This window comes from Gavialis gangeticus, unplaced genomic scaffold (assembly GCF_001723915.1).
Source record: "Gavialis gangeticus isolate Ggan-Ray unplaced genomic scaffold, GavGan_comp1, whole genome shotgun sequence".
Lineage (NCBI taxonomy): Eukaryota > Metazoa > Chordata > Crocodylia > Gavialidae > Gavialis > Gavialis gangeticus.
Window position 1 is genome coordinate 33,653,968 of NW_017728997.1, and position 25,782 is coordinate 33,679,749.

Here is a 25,782-nt window from a genome sequence, read left to right on the forward strand (position 1 = left end):
GTTGGCAGGTTCTGCATTTCTTTTCATTGCATGGCCTGGATCCATACGGTGTATTTTGGGCTGTAGGAAGTTTGGTGATGAGGTTAACGAGGTTCTGTGCTTGTCTGAAGGCTAGGATAGGTGAATCTGGGAAGAATGTTTTAAGAATTGGGTCTCCTTCTAACATGGGTTGCAATTGTTTGTGGATTTTCCATATAGGTTCGAGAAAGGGTGATATGTCATAACCAGTGGCGTGCAATTCATGGGGGTTTTCCTTCTGCGCTGCAGCAATTCTTCACATAGTATCCGGGTGTCTCTTTCAAATGTGCATCTTTCTCTCTGGAGGAATGTCCTTGTTGGGCGCAAGTCTTTTTAAGATTTATGAGGTAGCAATCCTGGGTTCTCTTCAGTGCAAATTTGGTGGGATCTGAGGGCTTGGCTGTATATCACAGGTTTCTTGGTGGGTTTAGGGTGATTGTTGGTTCTGTGCAGATATGTATGTTGGCCTGCAGGTTTCTTGTATAACGTAGTCTCTATTTTACCATTCTGCATGTTGATCATCATATCTAAAAAGGAGATGTTGGTGCTGGAGGACTCAAAGATAGTCAGATGGAGGGGTGATAATTGCTGAATTTCTGATGGAACTCAATCAGAGATTGCAGGTTTTCAGTCCAAGTGATGAAGATGTCATCGATATATCCTCCTCCCAGGGTAAGTATAGCAAGGGTTTGATGGTGCAGTGTTTGAGGAACTCTCATAAAAAGGTTCACATACTGTGTGGCCATTTTGGTGCCCATAGCTGTGCCCATGGTCTGCAGGAAGTGTTGGTTATTAAAAGTGAAATTGTGTGTGAGAATGAAGCATATAATTTCAGTAACCCTTTTGGGTCTGCACTCAGAGTTGTCATTTTGCTCTTGTAGGATTCTGCCCTGGTGTGGGATGTTGGTATATAAGCTGGTAACGTCCATGATGGCTAGGAGGGTGTTGCTGGGAAGGTGGTCTATGTTTTTAAGTTTTCATATAAAGTCTGTAGTATCTTAGACAAAACTCGCTTTTTCGGTAACAAGTGGTTTCATGATTCCATGAAACCCACTGATTCTCTTACCCATTGACTCCTCTATTTACATTTCACTGACTGGCTTGCATGGAGACCAGCCTCTGGCTTCTTTACTATTCGCTCCATCCAGGAAGAGCACATACTAACTCCAGATGCTTCCTCAGCCTGACCAGGGGTTTTTAAACCTAAAAGCTTGCTACAAAGATGTTCCCAACTACTTATTGGTCTAATACAAGATATCAGATTTACGCGAAGAACCTTGTCTGCTATGTGTATGTGTACATTTGATCATAGTGGGGGTGGGGAGCAGGGAGAAGTGGCAGGCATGTGCACCCCAGCCTGGCAGGGTCCACCCAGCCTCCCCTGCCACTACTAGGAGGGGAAGGGGCCAGCTCCCATGGGGGGAGGGGGCCTCCAATTTTGTGCTTGCCTGGGGCCTCAGTACACCTTAATCTGCCTCTGTGCTCACCACACCCCTGCTGCCAATGCCTTTTTCACATCAGGGGGCCCCAAAACTATGCCTTACAGGGGGCCGCAAAAAATTGTGGGCTGGCCCTGCCTGGGCTACTGCTCTGGGTGCAGAGCTGCGCTGCTATGTCTCCATTTTTTAATGACTCAGAGTCATGGTGAACAGAACAGAATGACACTCCTTGAAATAAAGATCCGAGAGGCAGGTGATATGAACTCTGTTGCCCAGCACACAGAGATATACAACTGTAACTGTTTGCACCACAGATGCAGATAATGCTGCCAGCATGGACATACAACTAAGTTTTGTTTTAATATCTACCTTAGAGAAATAATGTTTACCACTGTACCAAGAAAAGCTGCATTGTTTTGAAAGGTCTGACACATGTCACTGCAAACATTTGCTGGTTGCATAGTTCCTCAAAAGTGTAAAGTCTCTAATAGGAGTTTAAGTTCTTTTAGACTTGCTGAAAGACCTACAAAAACAGTGGGCGTGTCTACATGAGTTCTTTGAGCACAGTAGACTAATTCTACCACACATTAGTGCGGCAGGCAAAACCCATGCTAATGCACAATAGAATTAGTCTGCTGCACATTAGTGTCATGAAAAAAGTGTGCGCCAGCACTAATGCGCAGTAGCACTGATTACAGTGCAGTAAGTTAGTACCTGTAATTACAGGTACTAAGCGTAATGTGCCTCAATTATGGCACATTTATGAATATGTAGACATGCCCAGTGGGGCTGAAAGCAGGGCCCAGCCTCAATGTTGCAGGGCATGCTCGACCAAAGAGTGGAGGCCTAAGACTCAACACTAAAAGAACCCGCTGCCTGAAAGACAGTATAAAAGGCAGGCAAACTTTCCCTGTGGACTTTGACATCTTTTTGTAATTCTAACTCACAGAGATGACAGAAGAAAAGAATTGCTGGAGTGCATGTGCAGAAAGTGATTTTTTTCTAAGCACAGCAAACCATCTAACCTTTTCTGCTTTCCCAGTGGGATGGTCCAATTCACTTGCTCTAAGGTCCTTCTACAAACATGGTGATGTTTAAACTGAGCATGCAACTAACCCCATTCACCTTATGCACAGTGTTACTCACATGCTTTAATGTTGTTAGAAACTAAAGTATACCAAGTCTAAATAAATGAGGCTACAAGCATATGTAATGGGCAAAAACAGCTTACTTATTCTGGCAGCTGCATACTGAATTGTTTGTAGGCCGCAAAATGCAATGTTTCAGGGTTTTTGGTTGTAGCCATGTTGGTCTAAGGACACAGGCAGGCAAGCTTCATTGGGTCGATGTGATATCTTTGATTAAACCAACTGAGTAGTTGCAAAAAAAGGGAGGGGGCGGCCAGCCCTGCCTGACACCCCCAGACTCCCCCACTACCCCTGCCTGGCACCTCGCACTGCCCCTGGGGCAAGCCAGCTTCTTCCCAGGTGGCACCAGGCATCCCTGCTGGCCACAGGCATCCACTGAAGGCAGAAGTGGTGAGGGGCCTGATCCTGTTTTTGACAGAACCTTCCCACCTGCCCTGCAGATGGGGGGTGAACTGCCAGAGGGCTGGGCAGCCCCTGAGCTGCAGGGGGCCCCAGTCCTTCCCTCTGCAGCAGCAGCATCCCCCCAGGGCTAGCCAGGCAGGCTGCCAGCAGGTCACATGCTGCCCAAGCATCCAGGGGCCTGATCCAACTTCCTAGGAGCCCGCCGGCACACCACCTCTTTCATGAACCCACCTGGGCTTCCAGCACCTCGCACACCAAGGTGGGATCAACTTATATACTGGACATACAAAAATCCTAACTTTTTAAAACAGAGATATGGGGTTGACTTATACAATGTGTCAACCTATTTGCCGTACAATATGTTAAAAAGCTCTAAAACTCAGAAAAGCACTGTACCATGGAGCCAGGGGCTCCCAATTTTACTTTAAAGGGAAAGATACAGCAGAGAGCTCCCCAGACAGAAGGAAACACTGCACCTGATGATCTGGCTGCAGAAAATAGGCAGCCATGGGGCCAGAGACTACCAGTGCCTATTGCAGTGTTCCCTGTTCTACAGTAGCATAATAGGGCAGAGCCCTGCTACAAACAGCAAGGGCTTGCCTTCTTAAAGCAGTAGTACGCTTTTCCTCTCATAGTGTTTATTTGCCTAGTTGGGAAGGTTTGTTTTGTAGACAGAGGGTTTACTATTGGGTTAAGTTAGACCAGTGGACTGGTAGGGACTATCAGGGGAGGTAGTAGGCCCAGTAGTGCCCAAGAGGCATATGGCAACTTTAAGCCCTGCCAGGGGCAGGGTCTTAGAGCAGTCAGATCCTGAGGCCAAAAGGGCCAGAGCACAAGCCCAAGAGGGGAAATAGCAGGCCTGAGACCAAGAAGAGCAGTCCATAAGCCCATGAGAGATAGAGCTATGGCCAGGGGCCCACCAGCCTGAAAAGGGGTAGAACTATAGCCCAAGAGGGATGAGAACCAGGGACAAGAGCTGGAATCTCAAGAAGGGTGAAGCCATAGCTCAAGAGAGTCAAGGACCAGGGCTGAAAACCCAAGGGCAAAACTAGAGCCCAGGGGGCAAGACAGGGGCTCAAACCCAAAAGTCAGATCTGGCACTGTGGGCCTAGGCTGAAGGAACTAGCAAGAGAAAAGGGGCAGAAGCCAAGCAGGCCAAAGCCCAACAAGGGTGTATAGGCCTACAGTGGCCAGGTATTGACAAGGAGTCAAAATACCCCACCTGAGTGATGATGGATAACGCTTGTTAGGCATAGGCATGCCTGTAGGGGAGGTTGGAGGCCACAGAATTAGCCAGTAAGGCAATTGCACAAGAGCACAGATGGGCCAAGGGGGCGAGTTTGAGACTCATGGCATCTGGGAGGAATTTGCTGGTTAAGAGCATGGATGAAGGGTCACTCTGAGCTCTTAGAGCAGACTCCTTTTCCATCAATTTAATTAATTACAACAAGGCGTGGCAGGTAAGAGGAAAGGAAGGCAACCCAGGGAGCCTGGGTGGGTGCAGGAGCTGTGCACCCACGAGGGAGTGTCACAGCCACCCCTGGGGCCTGGTCCTGCTACAAGCACCAACATTTTAGAATCATGTAACATTGATGACCCAGCTGTGGGGCCCACACGCACACAGGACTGAGAGTCCACATAGCTGACAGGCCTCTGGGTCCATGCTGTACCTCATGCACAAGTGGGACCCAGAGCCCCATCAGCTGCAGCTGTAGCACCCTTAACAAAGGAGACTCCTAACCGTGGGTACCTGCTTCTTGCTGATGCAAGGGGAGCAACAGTTCATGTGAGGTGCAGCCTGGGCCCAGAGCTCCTCAGCTGTGAGGGCTTTGGGTCCCTGCGTGAGAGGTGCAGCCCAGATCCAAAGCATCAGAAGCTGTGGGGTCTCTGGGTCCTGGCTGTGCAAGAGGCACAGCCTTGCCCCCAGGCTCCTGTGTGAACCTATGGGTTTCACCCACCCCCAGGCCTTGGGGATCATGGCATCCACAGTCTCTAGGGCTCAGGGGTTGCACCCCTATGGCTCGAAGCTATGTCAGCTGATGTGGAGACCCTATCAGTCACAGGGGAGACCCTGTTACACATGCAAATTAAAGCTCAATAGCAACCAGCTATACAGTACACATTTTTTAGGTCTACCTCTATAGCTTGTTGGAGCTTTTTATGGTGTGATAGTTACTTTGCATGTGTACCTGGTCTGAAGGTAACTGCACTAGTTAATTGCACAATAACTGTAATGTGTAGAGGGGACCTAAGAATTAAAAATACAAAGTCTTTCACTATCATAAATGTGAAAAATTACATGATTTAAATACTTAATACATGCAAGAAGTTTTATAGAACTGGTGCAGAAAAACTATGGTTTCTGGGGGTAGCACAGGAGGTTTCCCTTGTTTCATGAGTATAATTCTGAAGATAAGGTGAGACCCAATTTCATTCAACTTGATAACAGATACAGCTGAATAGATTTTTCTGCACTTCTATTAGCATTTGGATGGACAGTCCAATAGTTAGTGTGCTACCTAGAGAAATGGGAAACCTTGTTCCATCACTGACTTCTTGGACAAATGTAGGCAAATGCTCTAGTTTCCTCTTGCCTCATTTCCCGTTCTGAAATGGTGGTAGCATGACAATACTTTCCAGCTCCTCTGGGCTTTTGTGAAAATACATCATGTTAAGGAATATGTGACACTTGAATACTACAGTAATGGAGATGAGCCGAAAAGCACCTAAGACAGACATGGAAGAGTAAGACAGCAAGAACCAGGGCACACTGATTGAAATTGACTTCTCAGATTTAGACAACTGCGGGATAACTAAACTTAATCTGCCCTCAGCTTCTCAGCCCCTGTTAGGAATTCAAAGCCTTCCACAGTGATTTTGACAATGTAACAGAATTATTTATGTACCAACAAGGTGTTATAGTCAATAAGACTAAACAGAGAGCAGAAAATGGCCACCACTGGTATCAATTTTTTTCTTTTCTGAGAACCACAAAGGAACTTACGGCATTTTCTACTGTACAGCATATTCCTACCTGTTTGCCTATGTAACCTGGGTACACCCAAGGGTGTGCCCTATTCTCAATTGAATGGGATGGGTAGGCAGGAGGGGGTGCTGTGAGAGGGATGCCAGAATTTCAAGCAGATCCCTCTTTCCTCTATAGAGTTAGCCCAAGCCCAAAGTTCTTAATTATATACAATTTATTGAGTTATAATATACATAAACATAAAACTAAATATCATATGCATATATTTACAGTGAACATTAACCAATAACCAAGGTCAAACCCTAAATAATACTATTACAACATCACAATACAACATTTCAATCACAAAATATAAGGCGCAAACATGAACATTCTTAATAACATTTATCCCTTAATATAGTCCCTGACCCATGGCAAGAGATACTCCTCCTTCCAATGGGGTCTATTGGGGTCCAGGAAGCACCAGAGGCCCCTCCCCTTAGGGCCTTGACTAGGCGGGGGGGCTGCTTACCCAGCCTCTTCCCTGGGTTAGCCCTCCCCAAATGTCTTTCCCCTGTGGGACCCAAGGGCCCAATGACTCACGCTCCCTCAGGTGGCAGGGGTCAGGGCGCAGCTCGATGGGGTTTCCTCTGCTGGAGCACCTCTCCAGGCCTCTCCCATGCCATTGGGTTCCTCCCCACGCTGTGCCCCACTCTGAACACTGAGGGCTCAGCTCCTCTCAGCTGCTGGATCCTGGGCCTCACGGTGCAGAACTACCATTTCCCCATGCCCTGGCTTAGCATTGAGGGCTCTCTTAGCACAGGCTGGGCCCTTCAGGCTCTGGCCAGCCGTCCTCATGCTGTGTAGTTAACCCAAGCAGCCTCCGCTGCTCCCTGGCTCCCAAGTCTTGGGTCCGTGCATCGCCCTGTACACTGTGGGACCTGGCCACTTGCTGGGAGATGGGGCCTGAGCTGCCTCACTGCGGCCCCCAATGCCCTGCCGGGGTTGCAAGCTCAAGCCGCCACTTGCGGCTCCCAAAGCCTGGGCTCCATGCACTGAACTGTGCACTGTGAGAGACCCGAGCAGTCTCACACTGCTCCCAGGGCCGGGTCTCTGCGCACCATCCCTGTGCCCAACCGGTCAACAGCCCGAGCAGTCTCGCACAGCTCCCAAGGCTGCTCCCTCCAGTGGTAGCTTCAGGAGCCTTGGGCCTACTGCCCGCAGGGGGAGAGCTCCCCAGCTTTTCTTGACTCCACTCTTCTTGAGTCCCACACTGCATCTGCCCCTCATGTGGGGCACACAGCTCCTTTTATACACTCCAGGGCTCCGCCCCTGAAGTCTTCCAGACCTGACAGTTCAGAGTCTTCAATCAGGTCCGGGGAAGCTCTTCTCCCCCTCCCCTCAGGAAAAGCAGTGTGACTTTATTTCTCCTGCTGCCTCCTGATTGGTGGATGTGTTCCACCAATCAAAACAGCAGGATCTCAAGCCTGGGACTCAACCCAAGCTCAGAAAGGTGAACCTGCTACATCTATATGACAGATTCAGCTTTGATAATTGTAAGCTGATTCTTGCAGAAGATTGCATCAACAACAAAGAATTCAAAAGTTTAAAATGCAATGGTGCAGAACTCATAGGAATTAATCAGACAATCAACCCACTGAAAAATCACGACATCTGCAAATTTCCATAGTATCAGAGGTCAACATTTTGACTACATTTCCACATCACAGGGCAAATTATATGGAAGGCATAGGCCCTACTTGATTGAAGAGAAAATGTTTTTGTTGTACTTAAATTTGCACAGGTAATCATCATGACTATATATACATAAAATGAGGTAAAACAATCCAAAAGGTAGACATGTAGGCATTTGCCTAGCCATGTGTATGCCTATTTTCCTGATTTTTGTGCACAGCAATAATAACTTCATGCAAACAGACTATTTTTTGTAAATATATTTTCATGCTTCATAATCATTACTAAGGTACAATATTTTTATTAGAAATTTTTTGTTAACTGCCTCTTAGAGCTGAAAAAACTTAGCCCATAATTCCTTGACAAACAGCTTTATGATGTTTCTTCTTTTTAAAATACTGTCTGTGGAGACAGATGCAAATGTTTGGGTCAGCACATAAGACAGCAAAACCCAGGGGGTGGAATATATTTAAAGTATCAATGATGCAACAATCCATGTGATCAAGGATGTGAGCTGATACAGGTTATTAGATTATTATACTGCCTCTTGAACACAAAGCATACTGTTGTTTCTAGCCATTTGTCTCATGAAAAGTTATAGCTTCCTGATTTAAAGCATGTGTCTTTTTTAGATGATTAAAATGAGCTTTCTCTACTATTCTGAAAGGGGTTTCCTAGTATAAGCTGTGTTATGGGACACAAAGATGGTACACAAAACAAACATGCCTTACCTGTTTTTGCCTGCAGTGGGTGTGTCTACATGTGCAAATGCTGCTGAACGGGTTTACTTTGGAGTAAATTACTCTAGAGTAAACCCACCCCTGGCAGGCAAAAACATGTTCCGGGATGCGGGAACAGATTTGCTGCTCCTGGCAACAGTCTGCTCCTGCCCCCTCTGTCCCTGCAGCAGCCCCCTGCAGCAGCCAGGCGGAGCTCTAGTGCCACTGTCTGGTTAACTGGGAGCAAATTTGTACCTGGTCGGCTGTATACACCTGCCATATGGTGCAGTAATTACTTGGCAGTTAATCTGCTACTTGCATTTGCAGGTAGCAAATTAACTGCCAAATAGAGGAAATTACTGTGCAGTAAGGGTCAACATGTGTAGACAGTGATGCTTACTATGCAGTAATTAGTTCTACTGCTCAGTAAAGTGTCTCGTGTAGACACTCCCAGTATGTTCAAAATGCACACAGAATTGCTCAGCCCTCATGGTCTCCTTCCATGAAATACTGCTTCACATGTGATGCAGTCATGGTGATCAATTATGAGTCAGTAAGACAGTAGATGTGGAGGCTCCTTGGTATACCTTATAAATTCCAGCCTCTAAGAAAAAGGGGATATTCAACTAGAAAAGAAGGAAGATAGCCTACCATAGGCAATACTGGATGTCAAGACATTTAGAATGAGTGGCATACATCCTGATTTATAATTCAGTCCTAGTTCAGTTCAGATTACTGTTGCCATCACCCTTGTGTGATGTGAATATACTTACAGTCTTTTAAGAAAACACTGATTCAGAAAACAGTATGGTCATCCGAATCTCATACAGAAGACATATCACTAGCATCATTTAATATATTTGTAGTACAAAAATGCCTAAGGGAACAATTTAGATAGTTTGAAACAATGACAAGCCAACACTTTCCCCAAAAGAAGAGAACAGATATTTTACAACCCCTTCAACAGCCAACCTGACAACACTGAAAAGACCAAAGACACAATCCTTCAGCCCTTGCCCGGTAGATTAAATACCAGGGATTCCAGGGCCCACAATTAGTGTTTTATACCTACACATGGCACTATTGATCTTTTGTCTCTCATTTGCCATGTGGTTGTGAGGACACAACTAATTCAACAGATTTGTTGATGAGGTACATTTTTTCCATTCCTGTCTCTAACAGTAAGGAACTGTTAATGTAGGCCATCTACAGGGATCACTTCATATAATATAAACAAGTGCTAAATGTAATATGGATTTCACAGGCAAAGACCATGTGGGAGTTAAAAAATGTCTTTCTTATATTGAATAATTTGCTGTAGCTGAACCATATACAGGAAAAATGATGCACTGCATTATGTCATGAAACTTAAAATTAGATTTTTTGAGGGCACTTAAAAACTGGCCTAATATGCCTATAATGTACATGATTTGAGAGTGCCCAAATTCTAGGGGACCATAACTGAGAATTATCTACTTTTCTGAACTTCATGTAGCAATTTGGTACAATACTTTTTTTAAAATGAAAGAGGTTTATAAATACACCATCAATCTGTTTCAGACAGGTTCACTACAGTTTCAGATACAGTGCCCATATACTTGGTCTGACAGAAGTGACTTTTTGTCATGATTGGCCACTGAAAGTGCTCTACAGCTGGGAATGGACAGAACTGCATGGCTGCAGAGCATTTTAAAAAGTGCCTGATAGAATGATAAATGAACCCTCATTACATGAGGATTCAGATGAAGGTGCTCCAAAGGGGAGTGCCTTCACTAAATTCTGTTACTGTGCACTGGGAGCAAGACTGGGCTGAAGCAGCTCAATCCTGTCCCTAGTACTGTCTTCAGGATGGGAGGCAGGGAAGGAAAGGGAGGGAGTTCCATCTGGGGGTTGCTCAGCCTGCCACCCCTCTACTCCAGCGTTGGCTGCGCAAATCCCAGAAAGGAGCTCCCTCCCCTGCCTTTTCCCTCTCTCATCCTGAAACAGCACTGGAGCTGGGAGAGGGGAGGGAGGGATAGGGGAAGAGGTTGCAGACATGCAGCCTCTCTCACTTGATCGGCTTCAAAGCAGAGCTCAGTCCTCCACCCTCCTGAATCAACAGTGAAATCCTATTGGGTCAGGAGGGCTAGTCTAACTCATGGTGCTTTCTGGGAAGCACCATGTGTTAGACTGGGGAGCTGCACGTCTGTCAGCACTCCTTGTGTGCTAATTTTTCTGGTATTCCAAATATATGTATGTGTCTGCACTCACATCTACATGCATAAGAAAACTCTCAAATACAATTGGGAAAAATTACCAGCTCTACAGGAGACACAGTAAAGTTGACTGCATACAGAACATAGTCAATGCAAATTAGACAAACGGTTGCTTTATTGGTGCCATCCTATATACAGCACTAATTTACAAGCCAAAAATATGTTATTTATTTGCAAGTTTCAGCTATTCAACAATAACAAAAATGTCCATAGAATATAAAATATAAAACACCTCTCAAATGAAACTGTTAACACTATATACATTATAACCATGTTTAAGAAAGATAAACTAGAAGAAGTACAGGGAAGGGCTACTAAGGTAGTCAGGGGAATGAAAAGACTATCATACAAGAGGAGACAGAGAGTACACCTGTACTGGTACTTAGGGCTGCTCACAGGCCTACCCTCTAGCCCAAACCTGCCAAGCATCCACACTAAAAACCCCCTAGCTTGTCCAGCAACAGTACAGTCTAACTCTGGAGTTCTCCTTGTCTTCAAAGCCCAAGGTCAAGCTTTCCCCTTGCCAACTCACCTGTTGCATCTTCAAAGCTCTTTCAGCTCATAAGTACAGGAAGTCTGCCAGCATATGACTCCCAGGTTTTCTGTACCCCAATTCTTGTCTTTACTGTATATTATCAGAACCAAGCACACACAGAGAAAGACAGCGATGTCTGTGATTGGTAGACTGATTCCTAGAAGACTTGCAAGACACAAGAATTTTTGTGGGTGATACTTTTATTGGACCAGTTGCATGGTTGGGACAGACTGAAACAAACCTTCAGGTATCACACCAGTGTTTGATTCTCTCCCAGAGACCTGTTGAAGTATATTGTGATACCCCAAAACTTGCCTAACTCTGTCCCAACCATACAGTTGGTCCAGTTCAATATATTATCCACAAAAATTCTTGCCTCTCACACATTTCCTGTACTATCAAGATTACAACATTACTTGAACACTTAGACATCTTCCTACCTCTAAGACTTGGTCTGCACAATACTGTCTCTCCATCTATGTTTGGTGTGCCACTGCAGCAAGGTAATGCAGGAGGGAAGACACAAATCACATGCCCTAGGCTAATTAAGAGCAACTCTTTGTGTTGATCCAATGAGCATTTTAGAGTTATCCTAAAAAAGCTTAGACCAGAGGTGCTCAACTTATGGCCCCTGGGACAGATCTGACCCCCAGCACTGGGTCAGCCAAACCATGGGGTTCACATGGGCCTGAAAATTGGGCAGCAGGACCCATGGGGAGCCCCACGGGCAGGGGAGTGTGGCCCTACACTAGGGGTGGGCAACGTGGTGGATCTGGCCTGCAGCTGGATTCCATCTCCCAGCATCCTCTGCCCACATGGCGGGGGCTGGTCCCCATGAAGACCCCAGCCACAGCTGCCCTGTGATAGTGCAAGGCTGGGGGTGCCATGGAGACTGGCTCCAGCCATGCTAGCAGGGAGCTTGGCAGGGCAGGGCAGGGGGCTCCTCTAGAGCTGCTGGGATCTTGCTGTGGGGGAAGTTTGGTTGGGGCCAGGGTACAGCCATGAACTGCAACCTAAACATTCTTGGCAGGGGCGTGCAGGCTGCAGATTGCAACTCTGCCCAGGCCCCTTGCAGAGGTGACAGCCTGGTCCAGAGCAGGGGCAGAGCCGTGATCCACTGCCTGTGCATCCCTGCTGGCCCTGATCAAGCTGTCCCTGCTGTAAGATCCCAGTGGCTCCGGAGCAGCCCCCTGTCCTGCCCGACTTCCTGCCCTGCCAGCACAGCTGGAGCCAGTCTCCATGGCATCACCAGCCTTGTGCTATCACAGCGCAGCTGCAGCTGGATCCACCATTTTGCCCACCCCTGGTGTAGGGCCATGCTCTCCTGCCCATGGGGCGCCCCATGGGTCCTGCTGCCAAATTTTCAGGTCCATGAATCCCCATGCTTTGGATGACCAGTGCTGGGGTCAGATCTGTCCCACGGGCCAGGAGCTGAGCACCTATGGTCTAAGCTTTTTTAGGGTAAGTCTAAAATGCTCATTGGATCAACACAAAGAGTTGCTCTTAATTAACCTAGGCCATGTGAGTTGTGTCTCCCCTCCTGTATTACCTTACTGCAGTGGCACACCAATCACAGAAGAAACAATATTGTGCAGACTGAGTCTTATGAGTGGGAAGACGTCCTGCTGCACAGGGCTGATGTGAAAGCCCATGTCCAAATCCTAGTGCCCTGGGATGGTGCTAGCCCTGGGGCCTGATCCCAGTATGTGGGGCCCAATCTGGGGCTGCAGGGGCAGGCAGAAGCAGTGTGGGGTCCATCCGGTCCACAGACCAGAACCACACCACTCACCTGGCCCACAAGTCCAGAAGACTGAACATCACTGGCATAGACAAAGGCTGAGGGAAGATGTAGTTACCCTCTGGAAAACTATGAGGAGTAACACCAGGAAAGTTAAAGATAAAAAAAATATATATTAGCACAAGAACAAATAGGTCTAACTTGGCCACGAATAAATTTAGGTTAGAAATTAGAAGATTTCTAGGCATCAGGAACAACCTTCTGGTAGAAGTGGCAGACATACAGCTCTACAATGGAGCTTGATCAGTTTATGAAAGAATTATATGGCACGATTGCCTGTGACCACGGGGAACCAAACCTGATAATCCAGAGGATCTCTTCCAGTCCTATGTTACTAACAGAGCCATGATTGTGGTTTGAACTTCTATGAAAAAAGTTAGAGGAGGAGGAATCATTTACTTCTTTTTTTGTTTTCTTTCTCTTTGGTGCAAGATGAGAAGGACTAAGGAATCTGACATTAGCGATGGGAACACCAAAAGGGAGAAATAGGCTCAGCATAATGCGAGCTGGTAGAATGAGCATGGGAGAAAATGAATGAATTGGCTGCTATGAACCAAATCTTTAATGTAAAAAGAGGAAAATAGATAAAAGTGAGAGACACAGGAGCAGAAACAAAGGCAAATAAGGGTCCCAGACACATTTCCTTGTCACAATATGCATTCATCTGATTCTCCAGAGGATTATTTTTCAGCTCCTCTGAGGCAGTAACAGTGTGAGTGTAACCTGTATGCTCAGTGATGGCGCATTGCCAAAGGGGCATGAAGAAGCAATTGTTATGCTATGGGACATGAAAGCAGAGGCATTGCTCTCATGTATGTTACATTCAGTGTACTTTTGTATGTAAAGAGGACATAGAAAATACATGACTAACCCCAGAGCATTACACTTGTTTCCTACATTTACAATTTTTATTCTTTCTTCCTTTTTCTGATTGCATTTTTATAGGTTCTAACTTTTAAACAGCAAATTTTATGGACTAGAACATCAGTTGTAAATAAATCTCTCTTTGGCCTTAAAAACTTTGTTCCTGGGGAGAATGTAATTAGCATGACACGGGGGCTTTTAGCAGATGTGAAACCGGATAGATCGAGCTCTCACATGAATAGCCTGAAACGAGGTCTGCCTTGCATGGTCTGTAGTAATGGAGAGGAAATTGAGCATTAAATACAAATCAACAATCATTCATTTCACTGCAGCAGTGGAGCAATAGAGCCAGTGAAGTCACTCTTTTCAGCACCTTGCATCCTGCTGGACTTTATTTACAACACTGAACTTCCCATCTTAGAAGACGGCCACCAACAGCGTAACTCAAACAAAGGATGATTAAGGGAAAAAGCAATTTAAGACCCAAATTTTATATACAAACATCAGAGAAGTGATATTTTCTCTGCTTGTAATTTAAAATTGATCTGTAGATCTGCTTGTTAAATTCTACCAATTTTGGTGTAGGTCAGCAGAATGGAGTATCACAAACCATGAAAATAGTAGATGCTAGCTGGATGCCTATATAATAGGTTAGCGAATTTATGGAGTTCTCTAATCCAAAGACTGGCCTGACTCTCTGTTTGAAAAGCTGAAAAGGAAGTTAAAAATCCACTCTAATGTTTCTGGAAGGTGCTGGGAGATTTGGAAAGCACCTGCTATACATCACTCTTCAGCTCAAAGCATGAAACATTGGAGCTGTATTGACCCTCTGAGTAGAAATAGCAGATCAGAACACTCAAGAGAATCTTAGATGTTAAGAAAAAGTTAACTCCATCCACTGAAATACCAAAATGGTAGGTCAACATCTGTAATAGCCTGATATGGAAAGATCTACCTTGTGCTTTGAAGAGTTCATGGCTATATTACAATGGGCACATCTACACATGCATTAATGAGCTTTTACTACTATGCATTAAATTTAGTACCTCTAATGTGAGGCACTAAGGTACTAACTAAATGTGCATTAAGCTGCCTAAACGTACAGTACTGAAAGCACACATTTTAAGTGATGCTTAATGCGTAGTAGTCTATTTTACTGTGCATTAGCATAATACATGGTCTTTTACATGACACTTTAACAAGCAGTAAAATAGGCTACTGCACCTGAAAGTGAATGTGTAGACACTCCCAATGTTAGCATCAGTATTTATTCAACTGAAAAATAAGTTACTAGTTGAATAGTTTATTAGCAGCTATTATCAACCTAAGGCAGCAGAATTTTACAAAAGTGGAGTTCAACTGTACTCAAAACAGTTAAATATACTTTGGAGGTATATCTTAACACAGGAGGTTATGAAAATAATAGAAGTTTCTTTCAAGACTTCATTTTATTTGACAAAAATCTCTCATTACTATTGAGGTAACTTATTTATTAAATTCAAAATCAGTTGCTCTTGAGCTTTATCAACCAATCCATAAAAAGTGCATATAAAATAATGCAGCATGATACCAGTGGCATTACTTATTGGGGGAGGAAATGGGGCACCAACTGAAGGAAGGCACAAGAATAGCAATTGATTCCATTATGTCTCTGCATGGTACCAGTTTTCTGCTTGTTCATGCCCACTAGCCTGTACTGACTCTGTTGCAATGCAGTCCCCTTTCTACTGCTATACACAGAGAAAACTTGTAAAATACACCAGTGGTAGTGCTACAACAAAATCAGAATATGCAAGTAGCACTTCAGAAAGCATTTTAAAAGGCACACTTGCCTCAACTGGCAATTCTGAGCTAAGAAAGATAACTTTCTGCCTCCCGTTCTAGTAACCTTGGTAGGGGAAAGAAAAAAAAAGTCACAATCCAGTGTTTTTATAAACCTGAATACAAGTCAATATAGAGTTACTGAAGCTACAAGCTAGTGCCATAAAAGCTAAACCAAGCTAAACCATGTAGCCTTTAGTCATGCAAATGATTGTTAGGGCGGCTAGGAGCTGGAACCAACTTGCAAGGGAAGTGGTGCTGGCCCCTACCCTGGGGGTCTTTAAGAAGAGGCTGGATGCCTACCTGGCTGGACTCATTTGAGTCCCGTTTCTTGTTTTGGGGTTTTGTTGTTCTCCCGCCCTTGCGGGGGGTCGGGCTAGAAGATCTACTAGGTCCCTTCCGACCCTAAATCTATGAAACTATGTACATAGTCTATACAATGTTTCCAGGAAACTGGAGTAGATGAATTTGAGAGAGAAACTTTTGGTTTTAAGAGAACAATTTTAGAAAATAAATACTTGAGTATGATGGCAAATATATATCATTCTAATGAAAGTAGAAATAAGAATCTGATAATTCTTAAATCCAGAAGATTTTTAACTTGAAAAACTATGTAAACCTCAACACTATCATTAAGGGTAATACTATCTTCTGACTTAATCCACACCTAATGTGTAATTTGTAGATTCAGACCATAAATCATGACCTGAAATGTATTCCATATTTTGTGTTGTAGCTGTACAATATTATTTTTCATAAATAATCATAAGCTTTATTTTATAATATGTCAATCAGAAATTTTCCTACAGAGCTTTATGTATACAAATCAACAAACAAGGAATAAACAATTTAAACATGATTTTAAAGCAATAGTCAAGGAGCTCATTTAAAGAAATCAGTTTTTAAATGGGCCTTAGACAGTGACACTGTCTCAGAATGTCTACTGTAGACATTCTACAGTAGACATTATCCATAGTTTAGACTATATCCCCCTCCAGCAACTAAATTTAAATAAAGTTCCCCAAAATAGTGTAAACTGAATATAAAAAAGGCTACATAACTATCAAATCTGGTCAATAACAAGACATGTAATTTCAAGGCTGACTTACCCTTCTTGCTTTATTTTTAATTTGACCAAGAAAAGATTAAGTGTAATTGAGAAGAAATTCAGACAACCTGGGCATTCACTGTTCTTAAGTTAAATGAAAAAATCATAGTTCCATTATTCAAAAGTGGAAAATCAAACCTTTTATTTTAGACATCACATCCAGATTTAGCAGAGCACTTCAAAACAAGTTTAAATTTCATTGACTTCTTTGAAACTCAGCCACTTGAACCACTGAAGAAGGATGAACTTATGCACATGCTGATTAACTGAATTGCAATGCAAAAAGAAAAGACCTACTAGAAAATAAGTCAAAAAGCTATGAATTAAATAAAATTATGCTAAATAAAAGTTAAGGAAAGAAAATAATATTCCCTACATTTTGTCTCATTAACTGAATTGGGAGTTCATTTAAAGTAAATAATGTAATTACATGTAAAGGTCATTTTCACATTCTGTTGCCTCATTCATAGTTCCTGAAAGTAAGCCTTTCTTACTGTGCTAGTCATTTTCTTTAAGAGAACTTTGGAAATCATAGCATTTAAAGAAAAAAATCTCTTTTCTTCCTTTCATGGTAGAAAACCAAGTGTAATGATACTGAAGGAAACTAAGTTATACTGGTGCGAGGAGAAAATCAGACTCAAAATATTCACATGCCAATTGAAATTTAATACAAAATTTGCTTTTTTTCTTCCTCAGGTACACAGACATTTCAAACCTTTCATACAGCAAATGTTTCCTGTAATGGAGAACCTTCCTTCCTCCCCATCTATCTCCACCCCAGATTTTATGTTGGAGACTCTGGATTTGAGCAACTCCCAAGCAATGGAAACTGCAGAACATCCCCAAAGCGCAACTTGAGAACAGCACTTTGCCTTGATACTGGGAATTGTATGATTCCAAGACAGCTAGTAAAGAGAATTTGAAAACAGACATTCCATTTATCCTGGGATAAACCAGATGTATTGCAAAGTACATCTGTAAACTTATTGCAGGATTGCATTACTGAATCAATGGCAGAAAACAGCACTGCTCACTAATCCCTGATTAGAAAGGTGATGTATGTACATGCAAATCCCAGGATATTTTTGTTCTGGAACAAACACAGGTACAACTTGCCCACAGACAAATGCAATGCCTGTTCCTAGCTTACCTAAATTAATAGTTGTTTTATAAGTCATGAGGTCCACCTGTCTCATGACTTCAAGGATGAGGGAATATTTCTTTCATTAATGGCTTTCCCAGAATTTATCAATATAGTCTAGAGTAAAATGTAGAATAGCATTGGGAACAGCAACGAAATTAAATTACAGTTTCCTCCTTAGCAGTGTTACCACTGTTTGTGCCCTGGCCAACAACATAAATGTGCACTCAAAATCAGATCTTCACCAAAGTGCTGAGATATCAAGTGAACAGCACAGGCATTTTTATATTCTGAACAAAAAGAAACCAATTGCTGAGGAAAAAATGGACATTCTCTTCACCTTGTGACCAAATTATGTCTGTCATTGTGCTTAGTGCTTCATGACACATGGATACAGCTCCATGATACATATTAGCCCGAGGTGCTCAACCCCCAGCCCGCAGGCCAGCACCAGCGCCAGCCCCAGCCCCAGCCCCAGCCCCAGCGCTGTGTCATCCTCCTCATAGGTTTGAAAATCTGGCAACAGGGGAGTGGTGTTATCAAATTTCCAGACCCAGGGGGAATTCCACAAGCCAGAGAGTATCGCCCGGGGCACAAGGTGGGTGAGGGGCATGATTCTGGTGCACAGGGGCCACACAAAGGCAGAAAGGGCCCTGAGACCTGATCCTGGTGAATGGGGCCAGCGCAAGGCTTTGGGTTCTGACCCTGGCATACAGCAGCAGTGCAGGGCCCCATGGTCTAATCCCAGTGCACAGGGGCTACGCAGAGATGGCACGGGACCCCATCCAATGCACAAAGGCTGGGCAGAGCTCCAGGGCCTGATCCATACATGCAGGCAGGGCAGAGGTAACACAGTCCCAATCCTGGCACTGGGGCCCTGTCTAACTCACAAACCAGCCCTGCACTCATCTTGCCTGCAGAGTCCAAAGATCAAGCACCACAGTATTAGCCCCAACCCAGGATCAGCTGACTGAAATATGTGAAATGATATGTGCAAGCCAAAAAATCAATCAGCAGGCCTTTCAGTTTAAAGAGATGTACTGATATCAGAAACACAAAGGCATACAAAGAGTGGGCACGCACAGGTTTTAGTTTGAGTAAGTCTATTCTACTGTCGCCCCTGGGGTGTATACATGCCCCTGTGAAAAGTACAGATCCTCCAGAGGATGATTTTGTTCCAAGTCTGTCCTCCCAGAAAGATAGTCAGAGGACAGCATACTCCCTCTGGATGCCTCTGTGCTCAGCTGCCCGCCACTTAGGCAGGCTGCACAAAGCACATACCTGCTCCCACCACCTACTGAAAGGAACATACCTGACAATTAGATGCTCCTGAGGCAGCCCCACGCAGTACTGCACTGCCAGAGCAAAGGGCTCTCTCTCAGGCAGCTCCCTTGACCTGCTGGAAGCTGCAACTGAAAGCTGCACAGAAACATCAGCTCCAGTGCACAGTATGCCACACAAGGACAACTGGACACCTTCCTGCACTAGGTGGGAGACCCCCACCACTCTGACCATAGCATCACAGCAGGCAGGTTGCATGCTTGGCTTGAAGTATGGGGCTGCAGGCCCACTGTTGCACCCCTCTCAGACAGTAGCTTAAAATAAACACTGGGATACCATGTGATCACCTGTAAAGAAGGGTAGGAAGAATGTAGCCACTGCCGGGGAGAGAGAGGCTGCAGGACACTGGCAGGGAGGACAGGGAGGAAAGTGGGCAATTTCCCAACATAAGCCACAATATCCTCATTCTCACTCTGGTTCCTTCAAAAGAACACCATGACCAATAAATCTTGCCACCTTCATAATGGAAGTGGTCCCTTTCATTCCTACCCTAGAGTACATGAAAGACTCCTTCTTCCTCTTGGCAGGTAGCCAGACCGGCAGGTATAAGGAGCATACCCTTGGAAATGCTAAGGGCCATACATGCCTGACAGGGCCAAAAGCCTACAGGAAGCAATGCAGTGAGGTTGCTATCAGTGGTAGTTAAAGTCTAACTACTATCTGTAGAGGGAGTCCCTACAGGCCTCACTGTGGCCCCCATTACCAGCAGTCATTCATGTCTCTGGCACTTTTCCTCACTGGAGCACCTCCACAGCTAGAGCCACCATCCACAGGCCCTCCAGGCCTTCCCCCATCATATCTGGGCCAGGAGGAGCCACTCTGCATTGTGTGTGTGTGGGGGGGGGAGCTGTCTCCAACATCCTCCAGAAAAATGTGGCAGACTTGGAGGAACCTATGGAGCCCCTGGGGTGATATATCTGCTGGGCTCCATGGCAGTCCCAAAGGATCCCTACCCCTCACTACCCGTGCTCCCACAGCAGCCACAGCACCTATTAAAAGAGAGATCCTTGGGGAGCTGTACTGTCCCAGTCATGAACCAGGCATCCAGTCATCCTAAGAAACATGGTCTCACCATTGTTGGCTTAGAAATGGTATTTAAAGGCCTGTTTTGGGGGAACTGACTTATAGATATAGCTATATGCATTGTAAGGGGTCAAGATGGACAGCAGGGATTAACTGGTTTCTAAAGAGCCTGGGTTTCACACAGAGTTCCATATAGCCCTGGAAGGAGATGGGCTGTCTAGCACAACAAGGACACAAAGCTTGGGAACTGAGGAAGTATATACCATTCTGTCCCATAACACAAGATAAGTGACACCAGCTACAAGGCCCCAGAGCAGAAGCAGGGCCCAAGTCCCAGTTCTGGGGGAACAGACCAAATTAGGAGAAGGCCCAGAAGGCTATGTGGACAGGTGACCACAGAAAGACAACCAACCAGAGATAGTCATGGTTGAAGTGTCATCAGGATTCATCAAGGGGGAAGGAGAATACAAAAGCAGAGACTTGAGTTTAACAAAGGGTCCCTCCCTGTTCCTTCTCATCCTTCCCTGTCCCTTTCTCCATCCCCCTGTCCCTCCTTCTTTTCCTCCCTATCCCTCCCATCCCTCCTTTCTCTCCATGAGAAGGGTCCCCATCCCTGTCCCCATCTCCATTGCCCAAGAAGGGTCCCCTAGGCTGCCATGGACAGAGGGCACACATTAGCAGCCTGTCTCATCACCCCACTGGAGGGGGGCTGTCAGCCTTGGCATTCCACCTCCAGACTGCTGACACCTAAGAGAAAGAGCCTCAGAGTGGTGCCTGCATCCTGACCAGATGTACTTTGACAACAGACCTAGGATCGGTAGATATAGAACTGTTTCATTGTTTGTATAGTTTGTTTTTTTTTGTTATTACTCTATATCAATAAACTCACCTATTATCAACTGGCAGGTGTTGTGGTTGGTCTGAGGGTTGTGCTTACCTGGAAAAAAGGTATAGGGGCTGGGTCCAAATCCAGTGTCAACAACCATCAGACAGTTTTGTCTGTACCTCCCAGGTCTTGATCTGCCATCACCCCACAGCACAAGTTGATGCCCAGGCAGCATCACGATCAAGGGTGTCCATGGCACAGAGAGGGGCAATGAACCCTCCCTAAAAAAAACTGAGGGCACCAAGAAGGCATCTCTCTAGTGCACCCAGCTCTGGGGACAAACATGTAATGGCAATGACATCCAAACTCTGTGTGGCACCCTCAGTTGCTCACCCCATGCTCATCCTAATAAGGGTGATGCCACCTGGGACCCACACTTCAGGCAGAGGCCATCAGCCAGGTCCTGATGAACTCAGTGAACTCTAGTCAGGCAGTGTTGACCACCAGCATGTTCAAGACATAGGGACAAAGTTTCCACCCAGACCACCCAGCATGTGTGGGTTGTTAGTGATCTCAAAGAACCCCTGCATGGTGCAGCACCAAATACTGGGGTGTGCAGGAGAGAAGTCTGGGCTGTGCAGGATGAGGCAAGTCAAGAAGTATGAGGCCATGGACTGACTCATGCTCATAGTCCAGCCTGCAACCTACTGAGCTATGCTCAGGGCCAGCTAGTACTGTGCTGTCCTTGTTAGGTGCTGGTTAAGTCAAAGTTAGTGGGGTGGGGTGGCAGGGACATAGTTCTGGCTCCTGCCACACTTCCACGGAAACAGCTCTGTGGGCAGGAGAACTCACCTGTCCAGGTCCAGATGCATGGCAAGGCTCAGACACCCAGGGTAGCACAGCTGCTGGCAATCCCAGGAGTGTGAGAACCTGTGCTCTGGAGAACCAGCCCTGACTAGCCCATGGCAGATGGCGGGAAGTGTAAAGGGAGGATGCCGAAGGAAGTTCGGCATCCCCAGGAAGAAACCTGACCAGAGGCAGCAGGAAGGGGAAGGAACCTGGAAGAGCAGCCCAGCACACTGGACCCTCAGGAGCTGTGGAGAATGAAACAAGCCCAGAGAAGAGAGATTGATCCTTTTGCCTGAGAGGGATAAGGAACCGGGGAAAAGGGGAAGGACAGAGACCAAGTCCTCACAGAAGCCCAGGCTGGTCATCTAGGGGAAGAATCTCTGTGGAAAGCAGTTGGGCCAGCCCACCGAGGAAGGAGGGAAAGGGAGTGAACAAAAGCGGACTGGTTTGCTTTGGCAAGCAGGGACAGAGGTGATCCTGAGGCTGCCTGTGTAAGAAATAGAGCATAGGCATCTTGCCAGCAAGCAAAGAACCAAGCAGGGAAATGCTGCCAATGGCAGAATAGACCCAGAAGGGAGGAGAAGAGACCTGGAGGAGGTACTGGTTAATTTTGAGTTGAAAAAGAATAGAATAAGAAAGGACCCAGTTAGAGGCCCTACCTTTAATTTAAATCCCTCTGCACTAAGGAGAAATAATAGCAAGAAAAGGAGAGGGGAAGAATTCTTAGTCCATTAATTTGATTTGAGTTAAAGAAAAGGGAGAAGGAACCTACAAGCCCCAAAGAGGATAACTGAAGAGGACTGAGGCAGAGTCTATGAGGGAAAAACTCCAAGGTATCTCAGAGAGATAATGCTCTTTGATTTGAGAAGAAAATGCATAGAGCAACAGAGCTGAGGAGAAACTAGGATGAACTACCACAAACTGAGGGCCTGGGAGAGAGAGAGGCCAGGATTGCCTCTGCTCATCACCCACGGTGAACAGTGAACACCCACCTGAGAGGAAAGGGGCAAGGTATAGGGAAGGTTGGAGCCCTGGAGAAGATCTGTGACAAGATCAGACAGACACGCAAGCTGAAACATCCATCCTCCTAGACATGAATTCCATCAAAGCATGGCAGGCGAGTGTAAGGGGATACCTTGTGATCTAAATAACTCAGCATGGTTCCAAGGCAAAAGCATATGACTCGCTCACAGGTGGAAGGCTCCATGTTGTGCTTCAACAGGCTGCACAGATAGCGCATTGAGTCCACTGTGAGGCAGTATTGCTGGAAGCAGACTGTGATGAATGTAGGTATTATAACGCTTGCTACCACTGCCCTGAGCTCATCTGCCTACAGGTGGCAACACTTGGCTCTGGATCACTTGGTCTACCGGGAAGTGGATCTGCCAGGAAGTAGATCTTATGCTTTCTCTCCTGCCACGACTTTAATGACATATATATTCCTGGGAGGCACTGCCCACGGTGATCCTGCCTGGTCTTGATCCCTGTTTCTTCTGTGGGGCTCTAAAACCTCCCCTTTACCCCAGCCTAGCCTCTCCAGATGGTGTTCACAGTATTCTTCTGCAGTCAGGTCACAGTGCTGCCTGTTGTGGTCTTATTTTGGTACCCTACCCCAGGGTGTCCTTGGGCCTCTTTTGGGTACATCTTTCCAGGGGCCAGTCTTGGCCTGTGCTCAAGAAATCAAAAGAAACAGCAAAACACCAAAGAAAATCCCGGCTGCTTCCCAGCCTTCTTGTCAGGCTCCGGCAATATCCCTTTTACTCATGATCAGGTGCTCAACATCCCAATCACCATAATCCAAACAAACAAAAAAAACCCCTTAGCCCATTCTTTGCTATGTGCTAGCCTGCCCTGCACCCCTATGAACGTTCACAGTCTCTTTGGGGTCTCCCCCATGTGCAAGAAGGCTCTACCTGTGGCTGTAGTTTTTTCCCTCAGGCCCTCCTCTGGATCCTCTGTTGAAAAACTCCACTCCGGAGATTCTCTCAGGCCTTGTGGACTCCCTAGTTCTGGATCCTCAGCTGCAGCTCCGCTCTGCTCCGGAGATTACCACCAGCCACGTGTATGCAGGCCACCACCTGCCTCAGGGTCACTCCCACAGTGTACCTCAGGCATGTTCAGCAGTTTCTGCCAGCTGAGATGCTCAGCCACTCCTCTCTCCCTGTGGCCTGCAGGGAACTGGCCCCTCTCTGCCCCTCTCCAGGGCCAGAAATACCTTTGGGCATCCTTCCTCCTCCAATGTTGAGTGAGAGGCTGCTCCAGAAGTTGGTTTGATATTTTCCTTCTTTTCCGGTCTCCAGCTGCAGCCCTGCTGACCCTCCATGTTATGAGTTTTGTCTCACTCCTTCACACAGACGCAGTCAGACAGCTCCTTAAAAGTCTGATGGAGTTGGCAGGCATGGCCCTGCAGCAAGCTCTGTGAACATGATCAGGTACATCTGCATGGTTCTTACAGTGAGCCAGCCTAGCTAGATTGCTAGGGCCCTCCACTTTCTGGTGTCAGGCTGGGAGCTGGGGCTCCCTCAAATAGTGAGAACAATGAGGTTCAGGAACATGTCAAAAGCCACTGTTAGACCATTCCTCATCCAGTTCTCCCTCAAGATTCCCATCCATCTCCCTAGACTAGTGCCCATCTTCCCATAGCCATCCTCAGAATTCCCTCCCAGACTCCTGCTCCTGTCTGCCTAAGGTGCAGCTTGATCTCAATCCTTGCCTGGCTACCAAAAGGGCACATCTACACATGCAATTAATGCACTTGCATTTTCTACACAGAGAATTCAGGTACATTAAACTGCACCCAAGCACGCATCTGAATGTGTATCCTGTCAGTAGCAAATTTGCTTCTGACAGGAGTTCAGTCCAGAGCTGCTGCTGCCCTGCTCTGCCCCTCTGTAGCAGCCACGGGGAACTGCTGGCTCCCCTGGGGTGCCAGCCCGTGGTTGGCAGGGGGCACAGCCAGGGCTTCAGGGGACAGAGGGTGTGATAGCCAGAACCAGAAGGATTAATAGCAATAAATATGTGCTTCTTGTCACGGCGCGGGTTCCTAGGAGTGGCCATGATCTCTCCTAACGCCCCCTACTGTGCCAATTTCGCAATAAAGCACCCTCGTTCTTGCCCGCCACGTCTTTGATGTTATGTATTTTATAAGGGAGGCTGCCTTTTGTCCACTTGGACATGGTGCTTTGGTGTATCCTGGCCCCTGTTCTGTATTGTTTGATTCGGTGCACCCTAGCCTTATGAGCTATCCATGGCTCCAACCACCTGTGTACCACACCCCAAGCCTTGCAGATGTACCGGACGTTGTTTGATTGATTTCCCTGTTCGCGCCCCATGGGCGCTCTCGGGCTTGTCTCACAGCCTGCGCCCCATGGGCGCTCTCAGGCTTGTCTCGCAGCCTGTGCCCCCACTGGCACTCTCTGGCTTGTCTTACATCTGCCCGCCCTGGGGCTTCCCGCAACTGCCCGCTCTGGGGCTTCTTGCACTTAGGGCTCAGGCAGCCTCAACCTTACCTGGCCCCCTCCCAATCCTCTGCTCCCCTTTTCAGGGCTGGGGTCAGTGCACCCCTGAATGTTGTGCCCTCTCTGGCACCGGGGTCCCCATGCTGATGAGGCCTCCTCCATCCCCTAATAGCCTCACCTGGTCCTCTGGTTTTAACCAATAAACAGAAACTCTAGCCTCTTGGCTACAACATAAATTCAAACCATCCGGCTATAACCACATTCAAGTCCGTGACAGTTTCTCCCTCTCTCACCCATAGAAACTGCTCATAGAATCATAGAATCATAGAAGTAGAGTGGGAAGGGACCTTGTAGATCTTCAAGTCCGACCGCCCGCC